This window comes from Podarcis bocagei, assembly GCF_964188305.1.
Source record: "Podarcis bocagei genome assembly, chromosome: 4".
In the NCBI taxonomy this organism is placed as follows: Eukaryota; Metazoa; Chordata; class Lepidosauria; order Squamata; family Lacertidae; genus Podarcis; species Podarcis bocagei.
This window is the reverse complement of record NC_138128.1, coordinates 35664382-35686926: the sequence shown is the minus strand read 5'-3', so window position 1 is coordinate 35686926 and position 22545 is coordinate 35664382. Positions and strand designations below refer to the sequence as shown.

Here is a 22545-nt window from a genome sequence, read left to right as displayed (position 1 = left end):
GTCAGGTGAGGTCTGCAGCCCCCTGCAGTTATTTTTCTTCTCAAAGTATTGGGTGGGTTTTGCAATGTGACACCTGTGCCTTCCCCAGATATTGTTGGGCTACAACTCACATCAGACCCAGTGAGAATGGCCAATAATCAAGGCTGATGGAAGCTGTAGACCAGCAACACCTGGGGAGCCAGATTCTTCATTCTTGATGCAACCTCTATTTTGTCTAAGATCTACTGAACTCGGGCAAATTGTTACAGTGCAGACAAATGTTTAAGATAATTAACACAATGGTGTTTTCCCTTAAACAGAGTTAAATTTACAAAAATGTAATAAATAAAAATGTACCTTGAAAAAGGAAGAGCTTACATTTTTGCTTTTTCCCAGAGAACTCTTCTAATTTCATTCTGGCTATGTAAGCTTATTTGTACAAACCATCTTTTCTCCTGGTTTCCTTGGAAGGCTCTATCAGATGTTCAAAAGTTAGCCTTTAAGAAAAAAAGAAAAAGAAAGGGGAATTGGCATGTTTTAAAAATAATTACATGAAATGAAATTTTAAATTATTGAAACTCCAAATTAGCCCTTAATAAACACACATCCAGCCAAAATACTCTCCCTGAACATTCCACAGTACAACATCATGTGAAATCTACACAATTTTACTGTTGATAATAATAATAATAATAATAATAATAATAATAATAATAATAATAATAATAATGGTACTATAATAGTAATGATATATTCACTAATTTATTGGCTTAGATGCAGGGAAGCCAACAAAGTGCTCTTCAGATGTTGCTGGAACCCAACTCCCCTTAGGCTTGCTCTGGCATAGACAATAAGTGGCACTGCAGTAAACTATTCAACACAAGGAACTGAGTGCTACAAAACAACCTGAATGACAGCTCTGGCAGGTCATGCTCCTGAAGGAAAAGGACTGCTAAGGTCTTACCTAGAGCATGTCCATATACATTCAAAGCAACAGTGGAGAACCTCTAGCCTTCCATATGTTGCTCAAGTACAACCCCCGTCATCTCTTACCATTGGCCATGTTGACTAGAGCTCTGCTGAGGGGAGTTAGAGTAAAACAACATCTAGAGGTCTACAGAGGTTCCCCATTTCTGTTCTAAAGGCTCTAAAACACAAAGGTAGGAGCCAACCACTGTGCCTCCTGCCCTGATATTTCCTGGGTGCTTTCACCCACCTGCTATGACTGTCATGGCTCTACATGGTTCTACTACAGCAATATGCAGTGGGATGGATGAGGAGATGACCAGCTGAAAAGAGCAAAAGATGCAGCAGCTGCACACCCTCTTACAGTATCAGAAGTACAAACACTGTATCAGTACAAAGCTTTGGAATCCCAGGAAGGAACTTTGCCTTAGGTTTGTGGCCAACTGCAAGCCTAGTATAGCTATTCAAAGTCAGCTTCAGATAACTTGTGTACACAAATGACAGATCTCTACTAAGTCATTACACATCAGAAGAAACATACCAGATGTTAAGAACTTCCTTACCACCTTTCAGCCTATGCTAATAAAATTAAATACAAAGGATCAGTTAACAGGAAAGGAAGGGCATTTCCCCACTATTTTTTGGCAGTCTGGCTCAAATATTGTTTATTATCATCAGCGAGGGTACAAGAACTAGGGTACAAATTGCTGCTTCAGCTGTAATCCATTACCTCTGAGTCTACTTATAAGTGCCACCACCAATATCTCCAATAATGACAATGGTAGACAGAAGGTAACATATTGATCCATTAACAGTGAAGGCCATTTATTTATTGTTAAATATATAGTCAGTGAAGATTTCAAATGGTAGCCAAGTAGATATAAAATCTGCAGTTGAATCCTACGAGAAATACGTTTCATCAATTTCAATGTGCTTTCTCTCAGAGTACAAGACTGCATAACAGGTGCTCAGACTGCATTTGCACTTGTGTCTGCACTGTTGCAAAGCAAACTGTTCCACCACAAACCAGACCTGCATCAATAGTAATTATATAGCATCACACCACCCATTTAGGGGGAAATTCCACTGATAGTTATATAGCATTTTACCAATCAATGTAGTGCAGACACTGACATTACAATTTTCCCCTCTGGATTACCCATTTATATGGGTCAGTTTTCCACTGACCTGAAGCAGTATGCAGATTGCACAAGTTGGTTGTGCAACTGTATGCATGCAACACGAAGCCCCCACAGATCTGTACTACTGAACAAACAACCTAACTAGTAGCAGACTTTACTGGTTTCAGCAGATGTGGGAAACCTGTGGCCCTCCAGGTACTGTTGTACTACAGTTCCCATCATCCCCAACCGCTGACCATGCTGGCTAAGCCTGATGGGATTCAAATCCAAGACATCTAGACAGCCATGGATTCCCCATCCTTGAATTACAATCTGCAGAAGAGTGGTGCAAGATTCCCAGTTCCGCAATCTCCGACTGCCACTGCTAATACAAGTCCAGTATGAGTCAAAGATTTTAGACAGAGGGGCTATGACCATGTATAGTAGATGATACTCCACAAATCTTCTCTGTGCTGGTTTGTTTGGAAATACATGTTGCTGTTTCCATCCTCCACCACACTGGCATGCACACACAAGCACTCGCATGCGCGTGCACACACTAACACACTTATCCTCAAACACTCAAATCTGTCTCAATAATCCAGTTAACACAGAACACTCCAGCAAGTCAAAAAATCTCAAGTACGAAAGAGGAAACACACACCTATGGTAAAATCAGTTGTCAATTTCCTACATTCTTTCCCAAAAGAAAAAGAGAGAGAAGATCCTATATAAGTAAACATATCATATCATGGAACACAGTAGCATGCTATTAATATTACACTTGTATTACAGGGTAAAATATAAACATTGCTAAAATCTAGCAAGAACTGGTATTATTTTGCATTACCTTTCACAGGGATGAAAAGCTTCCAGTCCATAAAAACCCTTTTAGACTAGTGCAGCAAAGCTTTCACAAATAGGTTCTGCTGCAATCCAACACAGCGGATGAATTCACAGTTAGCTTCTCCTTGCCAAAGAAGAAAGCACTGCAGTCTCTTCTCTACCTTACAAAACCATCCTGGAAGTTAAACTGAAAATAAATCTGAAAGAGCCAGCAGGAGATGAGGGACTAAGCATTAAGGGCTGAAATTCTAGTTCTCAGCACAAACTCCACCAATTTCCATGAGGCTTACATAACAACTAAAAAAAAAAAGAACTCTAGGAAAGATAAGGGTCTGAAACTCAAGCTTTTTAGCTGCAACTGTTTCTTTTTCCAAGTTCCAAGAAATGTATTTCCTTACCAGCCAATGAGATCATATTATTAGAATATGAAGGGATTATTTCTGTAAACAACAATAAACATTTCACAAGAGTAGGGAAAATGAAATGCCATTTAAAATGGGGGCACTCAGACACAACTATTTCACATATGCCAAGAATGTTTTCGTCAACATATGAGTAATTATTTTACATTCAAAAAAAGAAAGGAATACCTAGCTTTCTGGCTGCAATACACATACCAACTGTACAGTGGAAAGACTTGCATTAATCAACGGATAAGATATTTTACTACATTATATAGTCAAGACACATCACTGGTTTTGTTTTAACCACCTTTAGCATTTCTTTACTGATTACTGTATATGCAACACACACGAAGAGAGATACAAACATGCATCACTACAGATAAAAAGAACTCTACAGTTTATCCAGAAATAATTCAAAAGTACCCCCACCCCCCATAACCAGAATCAATTTACTGTCTTCACCTGCAGTTTTGCAAAGATTACAAATTCTAATAACATTTTCAGAATGAAACTTCTATTTTCTGTTCTCTGTGAGATCTTTCAGAGAGCCTTAATTCACTGCTACATTTCTGTTAACATTTTGAAATCGTTTGTGGGCAACAGTTTTCCCTAGTTCCCTATTTATTTCCTGCACTATTTTAGTTTGCATTTAAATAAGTAACAGACAGACTTGGAGAGTCACAAATATTGCCCTATCAATCTTGCTATCAATCTCCTCAAATTGCTGATCAGTTAAGGCCACATCCACACCATATATTTAAAGCATTATTATACCATGTTAACATTCACGGCTTTCTCCCAAAGAATCCTGGGAACTGTAGTTTGTTAAGGTTACTGAGAGTTGATAGGAGTCCCTTGTTCCCCTCAAAGCTACAATTCCCAGAGTGGTTTAACAAGCAATCCCTCTTCCCAGGACCATGGGAATTAGAGCTCTGCAAGACCAATACAGTAGAGGTCTCATAACAACTTTCGGTTAGTAGCCTTAACAAGCTAGAGTTGCCAGGATTCTTGTGGGAGAAACCATGGCTGTTAAAGAGATACAGTATACAGCAGGGATGTCCAACAGGTTGATCACAATCTACTGGTAGATCCCCGGGAGGTTTTGGTAGATCTCAGTCGATCACTGGGTCCCTTTTCTTGGCGTTGGCAAAAGAGAATCCGGTCCCGCCCCTGGCTCCGCCCCCCATTGTTGCACAACCTGCAGAACGTAAGACAGAGTTTACTCAGTGAGGATGTTTGTTTGCCAGCGATCTGTTGATGAATGGTGGTTCCCCTTGAGCTTAGGCTTGAATCTTCAAAATTGGGGCTTTCCTCCTGCCTAAAAAAAGCTCAACAACAGTGACCTGATCACTGGCAGTTTTTAATTCTGTGAATAGATCACAGTCTCTTGGGAGTTGGCCACCCCTGGTATACAGTAATAGTGCTTTAAATGTATGGTGTGGGTGTGGCCTTAAGTTGCATTCACTTAAAGGCTTGTGCACCAGTGCAGGAGAGCAACAGCCACAATAGCACCTTCATCCCTTTCAGCAGATATAGAACAAGATCTGCCTCCCAAGCAGATGTGAGGAGGGAGACTGTTGTGCTTATGAGTATAACCGGTGATAGGATAAAGAAGTAAAAGAGAAGTAGAAGCCCAAAGCAGTCTACCGAGAAGCAAACACCACATTTAAATTATTGTAACCTGCACCTGAAACGTAATGTGGGTTGATAAAGGCAAGAATTTCCATAGCAAGATCTAAGTGGCTTACCATGCATCTATACCTGATACATGGCGAATTCTACCTATTCCTTCAAAGGATGATAAATATACCCAATTTACCATGAGGTCATATGTACATCTCGTTAAGTTATCTTCTGAATCCACTCCCAATGTACACAAATAGGCGAGGAAGCTCTGCTGAAGCCTCACAGTCAAAAAGATGTATATACAAGCCATTGTGGGTAAAAACTAACAGGGACAAATTAAGCTGTAGGTGAAAAGATTAAAATTCCTCTTCTCTCATCATTAGGAAAAGAAAAACCCCAGCAATGGAAGAGGGAGCCTATCCCTGTGCTAGCTGTCTTCTCCTAATACCCCATGTGGGACCCTCACGCACCTAAAGTCTCCACTTGTGGGGTAAAATGTCTCCCTCAGGAACAGTTCTGCCACAAGCTGCCTTTCAAAGTAGCCCACTATGCAAATCAACTGACATCTCCATCTATTTGCAGCATAGGGCTGCTGGAAGGGATGAGGAGTGCCAGCAGAATCAGGGCAGAGGATCTATCTGAGGTGGGCAGTGTCTACCTCCAATTCAGCTTGGAACAATTAGAGAAGTGATGTGCACATGACCCTTGTTCTGAATTCTCATCCCATTCCTAGTAAAGCAAACCGTGGCTTTTCTTCTTCTACAAGCAACACATATCACTGTGATGTTCTTTTATGTTTCCAGTTAGGATCATGATGTTGTTTAATGAGTGCATACAACTTCTGAACTGGAACTTTCTCCTTTACTATACTTTTGTTTGGAAAGGAAATGAACATACAGAGTGAACTTACCAGGGAATATAAAGAGTGCTTACTCAGGTACTTACCAGAAAGCTGAATAGCAGATGTCAAATAAATTTACTCTATACTCTTGCATGGTGCTGAAACAGTATTGTGAAATATAATGAGCACAAAGCAAGTAATTACACTGAGGAAGGGATTTTATTCACTCTTATTTCTAAGAAAGCTGTTTCAGATTTTAACCTTTGTGAAACATCACAAAGAGAAAGGCAGGACTTCGATGTAAAGGGGTATGGGTGAGGCTCCAGATACCAATAAATTCCTTTAAACCGAACGAATATCAAATGTTGTCCAAATATCATCTTCTCCCACTTTTCTGGGCTTAAAGGTAACACACAAGAGACTAGTAACTCATTCTTATTATGTTACTTCCATCTACTCTTTTTGACTGACTTGTGTCACGACTTCATTTTTGTATTCAGATTAAACTAATTTTTCAATCTGACAGTATCTTAACCTATTCTTACAGCTCCTCTTTGATTTACCTTTGTATTGGAAGGCTGGGCTCTTCACTTGACTGATTCCCTTTCTTCTTATTAGGTGCAAAATCTCTTGTTCCATCAGACATCCACCATTTTTCTCTTGTTTCCTACCATGCCCAGGACATTGTCTTGGAACATTATTCCTTACTGTTCCTTCCTTCTTTTAAGAACATTTTAAAAGTCTTTTTTTATCTCTATGTTAACTCCTTAATATTTTAAACACGAGTTAGAATACATTTTTGTACCTTCACTGCATTTGCCATCACATCTTTAGGATTAGGGTGGCTGCACTTTCAACTATGCAGTTCCCCTCTTCTATCTTGCTTTATTTAAAGAAGAAGAAGTACACAACTTTGCACAGAGATCAGCTCATTAAATTGTTTTGTAATGCAGTGAACACGCTTTTAGGGCATACAGCAAAAAATGTGCTCTTGGGCAAAAATAGTGTACAAAAAATCACATTTTTATTCAATTTGGTATTTAAATATATGTAGGAATGCTAGAGTGATATGTTTTCTTAAAGCTAGCTTCAGAAACACAGGAATTCCATCTGTGCTTTCAGACACAGAGTGGTATTTCATAAAACTTTTGTAATAATTGTATCATAACTCTGTATTTTGTTTAAAAGCTGGTTTTTCCTGGGACTTTCCATGCTGTATCAGTTCTCAAGGTATAAGAAATTTCTGTCTATTAAAAGCTCCTGTTTCTCCCTGCTGGGTTGCAGCAGGAACAACACATATACACACTACAGTACTTTAGAGACTAGTGATCTGAAAGCCAGGCTTGTAATGCGTCCTCATCGCCACTGACGACTACAAATTGCCCTTGGTGACCAGGTAGTGTCTCACACTCTGACACCAATGTAAGTCTAAACCCACTTAAAAAAAAAAGCCAAAGCATGCTCAGTTCAGCCCCAATTTGCAGTGCAAGACTACGCCTATTTAACTAAGAAGCAAGTCCCACCCCCACCCCCCGCAGAAGGACTTGCTCCCATAAAAGCATGACAGGACCACAGCCTTAAGCATGTATTCACGTACCAGAATTGCTGCTTTGCTTTACAACAGCCTCCACCAACCAAGTCCTGGCTAGGGCTAATGTGACCTGAATCCAAAACATCTGCAAGGCACCAGACTGATTAACATTGTTTAATGAAGAGCTGTGCCATTGTATCTTTTCTCCATAATTTAAGAAAATTGTGATAAAGAATAATAGAAATCCAATTTTGAATTCTGCCTTTGGAAAGAGATTCCTTTAGATCTATGTAAGACCTTCTTGTGTATTTATTTATAGGCCATCTTTCTGGTGAAATAAAGAAGACAGCAAACAACAACAGTGAAAAAGAAACACATTTACAACTGGCTACAGGTTATAAATCAAGCTTATACAAAAATCCACGACCATGATTTAAATTAGCAGTAGGCAGAGCCCATCCTAAATAGTTGCATCCAAAATGCCTGCCTGCAAGAGATTACCATTCCTCAGTGATAATAAGATTCAATTCAATTTATCAGTTCAGCAATTTATCAGTTCAGAAGCAGCAATTTATCAATTCAGAAATCACATTACATCATGTATTTAGGGGCTGAGCCCAAGTAGTAGAAACAAGTCTGACCTGCATTCTAACAAGCCCTTACCCAAATAGGAGGTTGTGGTTACATTAAAATAAAAACTAAAAACTAGAATTCATAAATTTGTTGTTCAGTTATGTTGTTTAAACCCACGTTTCTACACGTGGACTTTAAAATATAAACAGGTAGAGAGAATGCATTTGAAATGCGCTAAGCAAACCTCATTAATCTGTGTAAGCTTCATTTTAAAGAAACCACATTAAAGAAACCACATGTAACACTCAGCAAAGTTTTCATGAGTTTCAGTTTCATATCAAACCCTTCATGTTTGAGAAAGGAAAATCTTCTTGTCAAGCCTATAGCTTGAAAATCTCTCTTTTTTTTCTCTTTTTTTGTTCATTTCTGGGGCATAAACAAAGTGAAACAAATGAACAAACCCCCTGCCCCCAACTGTTTTTTAAATTCTCATATGGGTTGGTAGGCAGCCAACTATGATTTATCGTAGGGGTGGGGATATTATTAACTTCTGAGGACCTATTTGCATACCCAGGTACCATGAGACTGCTGCCCCAGAAGCTAAGTGTGGGTAGTAGAAGCAGTGCTATTTTTCTAGAAAAAGAGGTGCCAGAACTCAACAGTGATACCCTCCCTTGTTCTCTTATAATGGGAATAGCACCCACCTGAGAGGTGCTGAAATGGAGTTCCGGTGAGTTCCTGCTGGGGGGAAAGCCCTGAGGAGAAGTAACCACAGGTCACTGATCATAGATCAAAATAGGCCACAAATTTATTGATCACAGATGTAAGGCTTTGGGATAGTCATTGGGTGTATACAGATTGCTGATTGTTGTTAGGTGTCAATCCTTGAAGAGGATTGCCCTATGACATACATCCTCAAATACGTGCAACCCCTCAGGATTGCAGCATTGGAGGAGTGCTGTGGCCCTAATTCCCTCTCTGGACAAAAGTACCTTCCCTAGGATCCCTTTAGTGGGATACCCTGTTTTCCTGGAGAGGGTGGAATGAGTGGCTTCCATCCTGTCCGCACCCCCACCCCCACCAACCCTGACTAAGGATCCAGCTCCAACTGAGGTGCTGGCTCCTGTGGCGACTGGAAAGTGGACCTGAGTGAAACCTTTGCATTTGACATTCAGTAACACCTGACTAACTTCTATAGAAGTACTTCCTCTGCCACCCAGAAGAACAACCGGTTCAGCCTAATTTACCACAGTGCTATGTAATGAGCAATGATAGCCCAGCAGTATCAAAACAAACACTCCCATGCACACAATAGGGAACTGGCATCTTATGAGCTGGAAAAGTAAAAAGAAGAATTGCTACTCATGAAGATTAAGCAGCTAACTACTCTGTCTGCACAAGTAACTCAGAACAAGGAGATGTTTATACAAATAGGGAAACTGACCTTGAAACTGACCTGAAAGAGCTCCTGATATTCAATCCTTGGACCTGTCTGATAAGGGAGAGGCATTCAAAGGTCCTGCCACCTGGTCACCCATGGTAACTCAATAAACATGAGTGTCGCTACCAAAGTTTTAATAGCAGCAGAATTCTGCTTGAACAATAAAGTTCAGTCCATCTCTAATGAGTGAAGTACTTCAACATCTGCGGCATACTTATTGAAAACTGCAATATTTAAACTTGATGTCCATCCAAGATGCTTCAAGTATTTTCATGCTACAGCATCCTATATTTTGATGTGAAAATTTCACAAAAAATATAGATATCAGCCACCTAGAACTTTGTTTCTCCAACTCAGTGCCCCCCAGATATTTTAGATTACAACTCCCAACACTTCTGAGCACCAATCTTGTTTGTTGGGGCTAATGGGAGGGCAATGGTTTTGGAATTCCAGGTCAAACTTCCCAGAGTGTAAATATACCTTACATTCTACAAATCCCATGTCATACGGCAATAATCCCAAGGTTACATGCTTCTTAACTGCCACAGATCCTATACTGGCCTAACTCAGATGGTATGCTTTATGAGTTAATGAACTCAGTTTATCAGACCCAAAACAAGCACCGTGCTTGCACTCTATCGTCTCTTCTATTGTGCACATCAATGCAATACTTCTAGGACAATGGAGCACATCCTTTCCCTGTTACATTAATTCAGAGTGAGTAGTAGTCACTTGCAAATGTCTGTAGCTAAAACATCTCACTTGTCTATCTTGGCAACTGTTCACACCTCCTACAGATGTTGCTATATAGTTCACCTTGTAATAGGCTAAAATTCCTTATTTGTAGTATTTTATTTACAGTAATCAAGATGGCTGGACTCATAACACTATTCCATCCCTAACCTAGGTTCTTTGTTCCTCCATATGTACTCAACCATTCAGACATTTTCCATTAAATGGACATCATGTCCTGTCCCACCTCATATAGCTTGAACCTTGTCCCAAAAGACAACTTGCTACTTCTCTTCAAATACGTCCTCAAAACTACCTGCCTCTTTTGTGAAATCTTTTGCCAAATCCTCTAGTCCTTACTCCCAACTGAAACAAAGCTTGAGTATATGCAACTATATCTGCACATACAGTGGTACCTCAGGTTACATACGCTTCAGGTTACATACGCTTTAGGTTACAGACTCCACTAACCCAGAAATAGTGCTTCAGGTTAAGAACTTTGCTTCAGGATGAGAACAGAAATCGTGCTCCGGCGGCGCAGCGGCAGCAGGAGGCCCCATTAGCTAAAGTGGTGCTTCAGGTTAAGAACAGTTTCAGGTTAAGTACGGACCTCCGGAACGAATTAAGTACTTAACCCAAGGTACCACTGTACTCCTCTGCACCCTTACTTCTGCACCCTTTTTGATGATGTTTGGAATGCAAGCTGCCCATCTTTTATAAAAACTGACATTTAATAATAATTGTATCCAGTTCCCTACATCACTATGGTCCACATATGACGAAGAAAGACATCTAAACTTAAAGATTCAAAATCAGTTCATACTAGAGTCTGTACCTAAAAATGCCCAGGAATCCCAGGTCATTCACATTTTAATATTTTTCAAATATTACCTTTGATAGATGTGATTCAAAAGAGGTGCTTGGACTTGAACTGAGGCTACCAGTATCAGTCAGATCCACAAACTGGATTTTTGGGGTTTATTTGTTTTTTAGGATCAAAGCTTGAGCCTGAATATAATGAATTCCCTGTACATCACCACTAGTATCTATAAAACAGCTCCAATGTTTGATTGTTTTTTGTTACTATTATTGGGGGAGCAGGGGTATTGTGAGTCACTGAACGGCTAGTGTACTTTCACTGAAGTGACTACATAACATCCAAAATATTGTTGGTAATTATGTGGGAGGACCCAAGCTATAAATAAGATTTTATTTTCGGAGGAGTCATAGAGAAGATGGGGAAAACAGAATAAAGAATGTATCAGTTCAAACAATTAATGCAAAGGCACTCATAATTGCAACTTCTTACATGTTAGACTCTTCCTGACTACTAATGCAACCAGTACAGTATGCAAGAGACTATGTAAATACTGTCGCCTGCATAAGCAAACAGCAAATGCTATCTGCCTGAGGTCAGAAACTGTTCATTTCAAGTCTTATTGTTCATCACAAGGCTCTGAAAAAGCTTCAGTGAATTGCACCTAGCCAGGAGCACTCAATTATAATAGTCTGTCCTGTAGGTAATGGATTTTCAAAATTGCACTTTGTCACAAAACAGCTGGACAGATGTGAGGGGTGTCTCAACCTCCTCTCGTTGTCCTCGGTTAGCTCTGATGGTCAGATCACAGGTGGACTGCATGCATGACCTAGGCTTAAGCACTCAAGTAATAAAGGAGACTAAGGATAGAATTTAGTGTCTAAAGTCTGTGAGAAGCATCATAAAAGACCTGGGAATTTTTGAATGACACTTTCTCAGTGCAAATTTGTATCAGGCACTCATCTGTATCCATCTGTACCAAACATTCACTGGTTGCAGAGCTAAAGGCAACACTTGCATAGAAATAATCACACATAAAAAAGCAATGACATTCTTTATCAATCCGATGGGTTTTTTAGTATCCAAAGTTGCCAATGCCAGCTACAACCAACCTTAAATATTTTTGTTACACAAACTATAAGCCAGTAATGCTTTGACTTCTCAAATAAAGAGCGTCAGTGTAAATGGCTAACAAGCCAATGTTGTTTTTGTCAGCTTGACCAATTCTTAAGGAACTAATCCTACCACAGGCCTAATAGGAGAGGTACCTTCTTGTATCCAAAAACATACACTGAATACACTGGAACTTGCTTCAAAACAGGGAGCGCTTCTGGAAAACCAGTTTGCTGCTATGACCAAGGCAAAAGGTGCTTTTGCACAAACTGAGTCTGCATCTGTTTCTGGAGAAAACCAATCTTGCCACTGTTGCATCTGCCTTGGTGACATCCAGTTCAGTTTTGCCTGGGGCTGCCTTTGATATGTGCCAAAAAAGTCAGGTGGTACAAAACAGAGCCATACTGCTGACAGGAGCCCACATGTCAGATCACCTAACACCAACATATATTTCAATGGCTCCCAAGCTGTTTCTGGGCCCATTCAAAGTTTTCATGTTTAATTATGTTTAATTAATTAATCATGTTTGTTTATGCTTGGGGCCTGAATCTTCTGAAACAGAAGATTCTGATTTTTCCCTATATGAACTTACCTACACATTTTGCTCATCAAGAAAGGTCTTGGTCAAGATCCCTCTGACCAGATTTACTAGCAATGGCAAGCAGGGTGCACAAAATAATCAATCCAAGCATTCATATTTAACTGGGCTGTGGAACATCTTGTACATGTGTTGTAGATTTTCCTTCGATTGATTAGGACCTCTCTCTCTCTGACAGCACAGAAATAGTTTCTTTTTTTCATAGTCAGGACTAAAACTTATAAAAAAGTCAGATTAATACTGCTTTCTAAGAACCTGTCCAATGCCACTAAGAACCTGTCCAAATTAGAGTTTCCAGAAAAGGAGCTACCAGTGTCTTACTTGTCTAGGATCATATGCTATAGTTCAGTTTGCTTCACTTCCATCAACTATATTTGCCATGCTAGGTTCTATTACAATGGTGAATGAAACCAGGAACTCCAAAGCAAATGCATCCTGTTGAACAATGCAAGTTTGCAGACAAAAGTCATTATATGCACACCTGAACCAATATAAATTCACCCAGGCAGGGGAAAGATCACACAAATAAAACCTCTAATAGCTGTGCAATACTCTTTTGTCCACTGCCAACAGCTCACTCACTACCAGAAGAATTTTTTAGAAATCACATTTAATGGCTTTAAAGCAATATACTTTATCACACCTCTAGCTGAAGTTACTGCTGTTGCTAAACATTAATTTAGCACCAGTGCAGTTGAGAGCAGAGAAATGAGACTGTTCCTTCCCAGAGGGCAACCTTGACCTTCTAAGGATTGCTGTGAAAAATAAGCTACATCTTTCATGCAGTCCATGATTCTATACTTTGCTCAGAATGAGACAAGCTTTGAGAAAGGTGCAGTTGGATTATTATTATAAAAGAATTCATGGAAGTTTAATCAAGAGCATGAATTTTAAATTTTACAAATAGCAAAAGCTGAAAACAGCAGCCCACCCAAGCAACCGCTCTCTGTGTCTCTATAATAGAGAAGTAGTTCTTCCATTTCCCACTCTCATAACACACCACACGTTTAGCAGGTAATTTGTGATGTATAAGGCAGGGGTAGCCAACATGGTGCCATCCAGACACTGCAGACTACAACTCCCATCATCCCCAACCATTCATGCTGCAAGCTAGGGCTGATGTAAATTGTAATCCACAACATCTGAAGGGACTGTCTACCTTGATTTCAGATGAAAAAACAATAGAAATCTCATTGAAATATTAAGAACAGTTACATACCGAAGGAAATATAAGTCCATTGCCCCAGTAGTAATGATTCTCTCTTTTTTTGAGTTACTGGCCTAATATATGGAAAGCAGGTAGAACAAGGAACCATTCAACCAGTTTCTTCAGACTTGCTTACATTACTACAGGGATATGCACAGACTCAAACAACACAGAAGACAGGGTTAACCAACACCCCAAATTTAAATGACACCAGGAACATAGGAAGCTGCCTTATACCAAATCAGAACACTGGTCCATGAAGCTCGGCATCATCCACACAGAGTGGCAGTGACTTTCCAGGGCTTCGGGCAGGAATATCTCTCCTAGGCCTACCTGAAGAATTGTCTCTCCAAGAACAAAGTCTTTTGCAACCCGCCCTGGAGGTGCTAGGAACTAAACTTAGGAAACGTAGGGACCATCTATACCACTGAACTACAGCCCAGCTCTGGAATGTGGAAGGGTCCATTTGTGAACGGGGCTCTTCTATAGCTATCCAAGATGGAGCAATAATTGTAATGCTTTAGGAGATATGAAAAAAAAAAGGTTTATAAATGGGTAAAAGCTTAATGATAAGGATTTGCTGAACTAACAAATTGAAGTGGAATACAAAGAAGGGAGGTATGAGGAGGTCTGGGGAAATAAGTGTAAGGAAGATATGGTATGGAAAATTATTTGTTTTTTAACTGTTTTTATGTTGTATTTTCTTTCTTTTTATTTTTTAATTTTTTTCATTGTTATATTTTAAAAAAAACTTTAATAAATATATTTTTTTGGGGGGGGGGAATATCCAAGATGGAGCAATAATAAATGAGAAAGGGTGAAAATTATGATGAGGCGTGGCATTTTGAAACACTAGTAAAATTTAGGCATTGACAAATGCATTGTAGTTTGCTTGGAACCTCTGGACATAGACCGATCCAAATAAAACACAAAGTTTACTCAAGTGTTAGTCCAACTCATTTCAACAGAATTGCTTTCCATTAATATCTTAAGCTGGTTTAAGCCCTGAAAAGGGACGGGGGGGGGGGTGTAACAGAAAGGAAGGAGACTTAGGCTGGATCCTAAACCCATTCAGCATGCTCATGTGACCTTGTAACCTGGCATAAATTAAGCTGTCAAAATGGGTGGTGTAATTCAAACTCTGTTTTTAAAAGGTTTGTTTTCCCTATGCCAGCCTTACACTGGCTCTGTCAGCATTAGCCCTGCTCCTGAACCGAATCTGAATTTGGCATGATTTATTATGACTTCTCATACTTAGTATTGCTCCCTTAGGATCATTTCAATCATCCATATTGGATTTCTGGATCATTACATTGTTTTACCTTGCTAGAGATCAATGCACATGCATTTCAACTTTGAGAGCAGGTTATCAGGTTGCTATCTAATATATTGTTATGGGACTCCACACTTCTCCAGGAGCTGAGAAATTCTAGAGGCAGTGCTACCAAGGCTTGCTTTCCTTTGGAAACTGGAGACTTAAACCAAGTGCTGCAAAGTTGGTGTATTTACAAATATACAACAGAACATAAGCAGAAACACATGGCACACACACAAGGCGTCAGTTCTCCTACCTCACAATGGCTCTCTCAGGTGGCAACTGCATTTCGAGGTGTGTCTAAGAACCAGCTTACTTTCCAGCTCTCTACTTTGGGTTTTCCCTGTCATACCAAAACTTTTTTGTTTCATTACATGCATCCCTTTTCTAAACTCTGATCATTTTCTCATTCCACATCAATCTCAGAAGATTAGCACACAAAAAGTGGGAACCTACCAGTCATCCTGGGCCATTATGAAATACAGTCTTTAACGGCATGGAAACCTCAAGGGGTCAATCCTCAGACATCTGAGGCTGATATGTTGTGAGCCCCTTTGGGCACAATTTTGTAGGAAAATAGAATACAAACAGATGACAATGATGATGGAGCTATCATGGGGGAATCACAAAACCTCCCCACCCCATCAAACCACCCCATCAGGTTTTTAGTGGGAGTTAAGATTGCTCTGTAAATAAATATATCCATGGAGGATTTTTTTTCTTCCTTTCCTTGATTTGTGATCCACTTTCGAGACCTTTTTGGCTGAAGAGTGGGATAAAAACGCTTTAAACAAGTCAGATCCCAGACTGTGAAGCAAAACCTGATCACAGTATGGGATCTGATGAAAGATGCTTAAGTGATGGTCCACCTACAATAATCAGGCAGCAATCTTATAATGTGTTGGTAATATGGTAATAAAACAGGGGACATGGTTAACTGGGTGATGCCCCTCCCCCCGCCAGTAACCAATTCAAACTCCATTTCATTTTGTTCGTGTAATTCTTCAAAATATGAGGCATCAGAAGATTTTCAAAAGCTTCTACACGTTGTTGTCAGGTCAGTGCCACAGATTAAAGTCAGATTTTAAAGTATGAGTTCCAAATCAATATCTCTAGCCTTCCCCCATTAAAGAAACAGGATAAAGAAATGGTGATAATTAATGCTTAGCTGTAATTCTTAAAGCCAACTTTTATCTGATCTTATGTTGTAACCGCCCTGAGACCTGCGGGTATAGGACAGCATACAAATTTAATAAATAGTAATAATAATCTGTTCCTATGAGGTGTTTCATATTCAGCTGCTTCTGCATAGTAATAGGACACACCTCCCTCTTGCATTAATGGACCAATCACTTCGTAATAACATCTGCCTTCTTCGGTCTGTGCTTATCAGATTTCCAGAGAGACACCTTGCACCTGAAGTTGCTTCCAGCCTTCAGCTCTCTCCCTGTTTCCGTCCCACACCAAAACTGCTTCTTTTATTATTGCTGACACTCATAAACAGAGTATCTGTCTCAACCAATCTATGCTTCATGAATCTCAGAAAATGAGTTCTGGCCCAGGGAAGCCCATTTGTAAGTCATTTCAAAATCTCTCTGTTGGTTTTTCCTGCAACAACCTAACTTAACCCTGTGGAATCTTCAAATGGGATGTTTCCTACAGCTTACAAGTGTCCTGATGTTTCCAAGCATGAAATTTCCCAACTACCAGACTTCATCCTACAGAGATCTGGCTGCTGTGAGAGATGGGATTCCCAAGCAACTGTGTGGCTGTGTTCAGACGCAGCATTAAACCATGGCTTAGTGCAGGGGTTGAGAACCTCAGGCCATACTTGGCCTGCCAGGTCATTTTGGCCAAGCCACACCCACCTGCCCTACACCTGCCATCATCTATGATGCTGGATATGGGGCAGGTAAAGATGGGGCTTGGCCAAAAGGGACAATGCCTGCAAAGTCCCTTTCATATCGCTTCCCAAGCATCCAATGAGCAGCTGACTGACAGGCATCAGGGAAGTACTGTGCACTTTGTAATTCCTGTGCTCAGCGCTTTCCAAGCACCACACATGGTGCTTGAAGAGCCCCTTACACAGCTGGATGTCAAGTGTTTAGGAAGCACTGTGCTTTGAGAGGTATCACTTTTAGAGGTATGATGTCAGATGATTGACTGGTGGGTGGCCACACCCACCTGTCAAAGCTGGCTTGTGAGGGCAGGAGAGATATATATCTGGCCAGCTGGGTGAAAGCATTTCCTCACCCCTGACGTACTGCTACATGAGTGAGCTGCACCAAGCCCTTGGCCTTACATGCTCCCTGTTTCCCTCCCCATGCATCAAGGAGCACTTCCACATTTAATTTCAGTTTCCTTTAAAATCAGCTTGTTGTTTCATTCAAACCGTTGAGCATTGTTCACATTTGCATCAAACAACCATGCATATGCTTTGCGCACCTACATACAGCCTTTTTGCTCCTGCTTTTTCACCATACATACGTCACAAAAGATTTCCAAAACCCACAACTAGCCATTGCTTCCTATTTTTTCTGAGTTGCCAGAATATAACGAATGCCAAGGTTTAAAGTTGGCTTCCAGATCCTGACTCATCTGGAAGCCATTAACCATGGTTTCACCAATCAGACAATACATAAAGCCATGCACAGATACATTAAGCTCATCTGGACCTCAGCTTAAAGTAAAGGTAAAGGGACCCCTGACCATTAGGTCCAGTCGTTACCGACTCTGGGATTGCGGCGCTCATCTTGCTTTATTGGCCGAGGGAGCCGGTGTACAGCTTCCGGGTCATGTGGCCAGCATGACTAAGCCGCTTCTGGCGAACCAGAGCAGCGCACGGAAACGCCGTTTACCTTCCCGCCGGAGCGGTACCTATTTATCTACTTGCACTTTTTATGTGCTTTCAAACTGCTAGGTTGGCAGGAGCAGGGACCGAGCAATGGGAACTCACCCCCGTAGTGGGGATTCGAACCGCCAACCTTCTGATCAGCAAGTCCTAGGCTCTGTGGTTTAAGCCTCAATTTGATTGTGTGAACATGGCCACTAACTACAGCTGGTTTAAACAAGCCAGCATCAGAAATCATGGTTTGAAGCTGATTTGTTTTGATAGTGACAATAGTTAGTGATATTCCATGATCAGGTTTAGCTGACTGAAGAACATGTCAAGTTTAATAGAAATTGGAAGTAATGTCTGTCAAATGCTGCCACATGAGAGGAGAGACTGTGCAGGTCTAAAGCTCGATGGGACTGCGGTTATTCTTTATAATTTATTTATGTATTTATTAAATTTGTACCTTGACCTTCCTCCCAAAGCAGTCCAAGATCAGTTTATGCAATCAGGTAACTGACCTTCCAAACCACAAGTCAGAAGCCCTCCACAGTTGGCATTTGCTGGTACAATTTATACCAGTTAGTCTCCATTAACCCCTGAAATGAAAACTCTTCTCTCCTAATCAGTTCATAGGAAGTGTTTCTTCATCAACTGAAACATGAGCAGTACCCCCTCCCCCAAAACAACCTATTACTTCCAGCAGTTGCCCTGGAAAATTAGTATTCCTTACTGAATTACAGGCAGTGAGCTACAATGTGTACATTCAACCACACATCGCACAGAAGTATATTATAAAAAGAAAACAAAGTTGGCAACTTCATGCTTAAACAACAGAAAGTGCTCTACACAGGCTTCCCATCAGACTGGTTTTGAGTGGTGGACACGAATGTATTATGCTGCACTGAGGGAAACACACTGACTGTAGATTAGTTAACAGGCCATGTTCAAGGTAGCAGATTATTAACATATAAAAAGCTCTGAATAGCTCAGAAGCAGGTTATCTGTCCCTGTAAGACTAGCAGCTGATACAATTTCTTGTGGCATCACATGCTACAGAATATGACCAAGAAACCAGCATTTTCTGCTATTGACTCTAACTTTGAAATGCCCCCCCCCCCCCGTTAAAGATGAAGCATCACATCCACTGTTTGTTTCAGATGTATTGCAGACATCTTTTTCTGCAGGCTTCCCCACATCATTGGATCTCCCACCACCACCACTGGATTTCTGTGTAGTATTTTAACCTCAGCTTTTACTGTAATGCTTTTGTGTTTTTATGTTGATTTGTGCAACACTTAGACATTTCAAAAACTAAATGGTTTAGAAATAAGTTATTATGATTATTTATTTATCTTTGTTAATGCTTTGTCTTTCAGGCCAACATTTCAGAATACAGTAGTACTTTGGTTCTCAAACAACTTGGAACCCAAACACTGCAAACCCAAAAGTAAGTATTCCAGTTTACAAACTTTTTTCGGAAGCTGAACGTGTTCCATTTTGAGTGTTATTGCTTCCGTTTTGAGTGCCACACTTCCATTTTGAGTGCCACATTTCTGTTTTGAGTGTTACACTGAGGTCTGTCTGTTTTTGCTATTTATTTTACATTTTTGTGGCTCTTTTTGTTTTGTATTTGTGACTGTGTGGAACCCAGTTCAGCTACTGACTGATTGTGTGACTGCAGTACATTGTTTATTGCTTTCATTTTATGGATTAATGGCCTTGTTAGACAGGAAAATTCATGTTAAATGGCTGTTTTAGGGGTTGTTTTTAAAAGTCTGGGATGGATTAATCCGTTTTGTATTACTTTCAATGAGAAAGTGCGCCTTGGTTTTGGAACACTTTGGCTTTGGAACGGACTTCTGGAACGGATTAAGTATGAGAACCAAGGTACCACTGTGCTGACACAACCTTTCTTGACAGCAGGCAGAAGTGTATCTCCCCTTGGCTCAGCCAGTCTCCCAACAGAGTGACACAAACGGCACTTTGTCAGCACCAACCTCCCCTTTATGCCCACTAGAAATGCAGAAGGCACAATGGTCAGTTCCCCACCAGCAGAAATCCTCAACACAGAGTGTTCAGGGAGAGGGGAGGCCCAAGACAGTCTGTGCTGGATCCCCAGCTGGTCTCACAGTCATCATGCAGCAACATTGGCTACAGATCAGGCCCAATTATTCTGCCATCCCACCAGTGGTGGAGCTTCATGCTCTGACACTGGGGGTGGAGAGCAGGCGGGGGCAGGGCTGGTGCAAGTCCTGGGGGTGGGGCGTGCAGCCTGAAGGGGTGGGGCAGCCGCTATGACACCCTGGGGATTGCATTGCCAGGGGCAGTGTGCCCCCCCCCCCGCACTCCTCTTCCTCCACCAGTGCATCCCACGCATCCTGCTGGAACCGCCATGAGCATCAGGGCTGTGGCTCTGCCTCTCCATGTAGCCCTGCAAGGGGCGTGAGTTAGGATTGCACTCTTGAGCAGCTATGTGCACCTACAAGCAGTAACGAAAGACAATACTAATATTAACACAGCATGCATTACAGGCACTCAGGTGAGCTCCAGCCCTATATGATACCAAAGTCAGTGACTGTGCATTAAAGCTGTCAGAAATGAAGTTGTGATCTTGCTAAGAGAAGTCTCATAATGAGCTCGTAGGAGGATTTGGAAACAGAGAACACAACTGACCCAAGCAACTTCCCCTTCCTCATTTAAGTGCTTGAAACAGATCAACTTTGCTTAGAAATACGGATCCAGTGTGAAGAAAGATCTCTTGTGTCAGTCAACAAGAGAATTAAGGAATTAAGTATGTTGTACAGTTCAGCAAAGCAATGCTCCCAGAAAGTGTTAAATCTTTATCAGTGGAACACTAGGAATGCCCATTTAACTCCATTCTCAAGAGGTTCTGGAAATTCTTATGCAACATTTGAACATGTTTTAAAACAACAGCAAGGAGCTGCTGAATGAGAGAGACAGAAATAGAAAAAAGAACTTGAAACGGGACTGGAGGGAAATAGATTTTTGCCAGAGCAATCAAAGGCACTCTAGAAGTTTATGCACAACAAAACAAAAGCTGTATTTAAATACAAGAACCCCAAATGTAAAACAGAAACTTGTTTTCAAAAATCAATTCTTACTCAGTCGCTAAACTGTAAAATGGGAGGAGCTGTGCCTCGCAGTATGAAGTCAAGCAAGATTAGCCTTGCATGCAGAAAAGGAGAGATACAAGTGAGGGATAACATCTTAAGTTTAAACATTCACAGCTCGAGCGCTTATCGTTCCCTTTCGGAGGCGTCCCCAGCCCCTCTGTCTGAAGCCTTCACTCATCCCGGCCGATAAAAAGAGCGAGAAGTGACTAAATTTCACATGACCGCTAAAAGGAAGGCAGAAGCAGACGGCGGACTCCGCTGCCTGTTGAGCAAGTCGGTGTTGCAACCGAAAGGGAGAAAACGAAGAGAAATACCTTTGCCGCCTTTACTACGATGAAACACCAACAGGAACAACAACAACAACAGCAACACACTGCCATGTCCCACACCAGAGTGAGCTGTTCCCGGAGGGAGAGGGGCGGGGGGCGGGTAAGAGAGAAGAAAACAGGTCTCGGTTGGGGACAACGGCCCCAGAATCCATGTCAGGCTACAATCCCGGATCAGCAGAGTCACGAAGGAGGAAGAAGCCCCACACAGAAGCCGGCGGGACTTGACTGCTAAATAAACACGCCCGGGTCGTAAAAGTCCGCGCGGGGAAGGTTTCGACCCGAGCTGGGCACGCGCTCGCGCGCAGGCGCCGCCGCAATCAGGGGCTGCTTCAAACAGCCGATTTCCAGCGGCTTCCGCGCCACATTCCCCACCAAGAGCTCCCACAGCCCGGCGGCTCGCTGCGTCAGCAGACACGGCGATTCCAACCACCCACCCACCCCTTCTCACATCCCCTCGCGCTCGGGTGGCGGGGCAGGGAAGCCCGGCAGCCCGCAAGTTCCCCTCCGACCCTTGCTCTCTCTCTCTCCTTACCTCACCAGCCCAGGTAACGCCAGTGGTTTCCCCCTCAGAAGCCAAGCGCAACCCGCGTTTCACACACTCACCTGGACGAGCAAGGGCGGCGGCGGCAGCGGCAGCCACAGCAGCTCCTGCTTTCCCTCAGCCGCCACAGGCTCTTTCTTCCTCCTCTGGCCGTTGTTCTTCGTAGCCAACGCGGCGGCGGCGGCTTTCCCTGGCCTGCCCCTGACACCGGCAACTCCTGCTCGTACGGTACCTTCCGGGGCCCAGGTCGCTCCGGCGCCAGCCCCCTTGCGGCGAGTGTGCCTGTCTGGCGAAAGGCGGCCGGGCGCGCGCACTCTCCCTCCCCAGCGCGCGGGAAGGGGGAGGGCGAGCGCATCACCTAGGCAACAGCTTCCCTCCCTCTTCTCCTCCTGCTCCTCCGCCCTCCCAATTCGTTCCGCCAATCTCCTGGGAGCTCGTGGCAGAAGGGCCAATTAAAAAACGCCCAGGGCCCCGCAGGAGTGCTTTCGCTTTCCTCCTCCGGCTTTGGCCAAAGGGAGGTGGTTGGAATCTCCCTTCGGTTGGTACGAGCCGCCGCAAACAGACGTGCCTCCCTGGCAATGCGGAGTCGGTTGCG

At 42.0% G+C, this 22545-nt stretch overlaps 1 protein-coding gene across 7 annotated transcripts in view; it reads right to left on the bottom strand.

Moving 5' to 3' along the window:
* Nucleotides 1-22545, bottom strand: part of PIK3CB (phosphatidylinositol-4,5-bisphosphate 3-kinase catalytic subunit beta) — a 105177-nt gene that overhangs the window by 54913 nt on the left and 27719 nt on the right. For 2 of the 7 annotated variants that reach the window (XM_081192544.1, XM_081192545.1), the window contains exon 3: nucleotides 337-476. The gene's annotated coding sequence lies outside the window, so the exon portion shown is untranslated. Of the gene's footprint in view, nucleotides 1-336; nucleotides 477-2916; nucleotides 2936-21394; nucleotides 21514-22012; nucleotides 22259-22545 lie in introns of those variants that run through there. The other 5 variants (XM_081192543.1, XM_081192547.1, XM_081192546.1 and 2 more) reach the window with 5 other exon arrangements.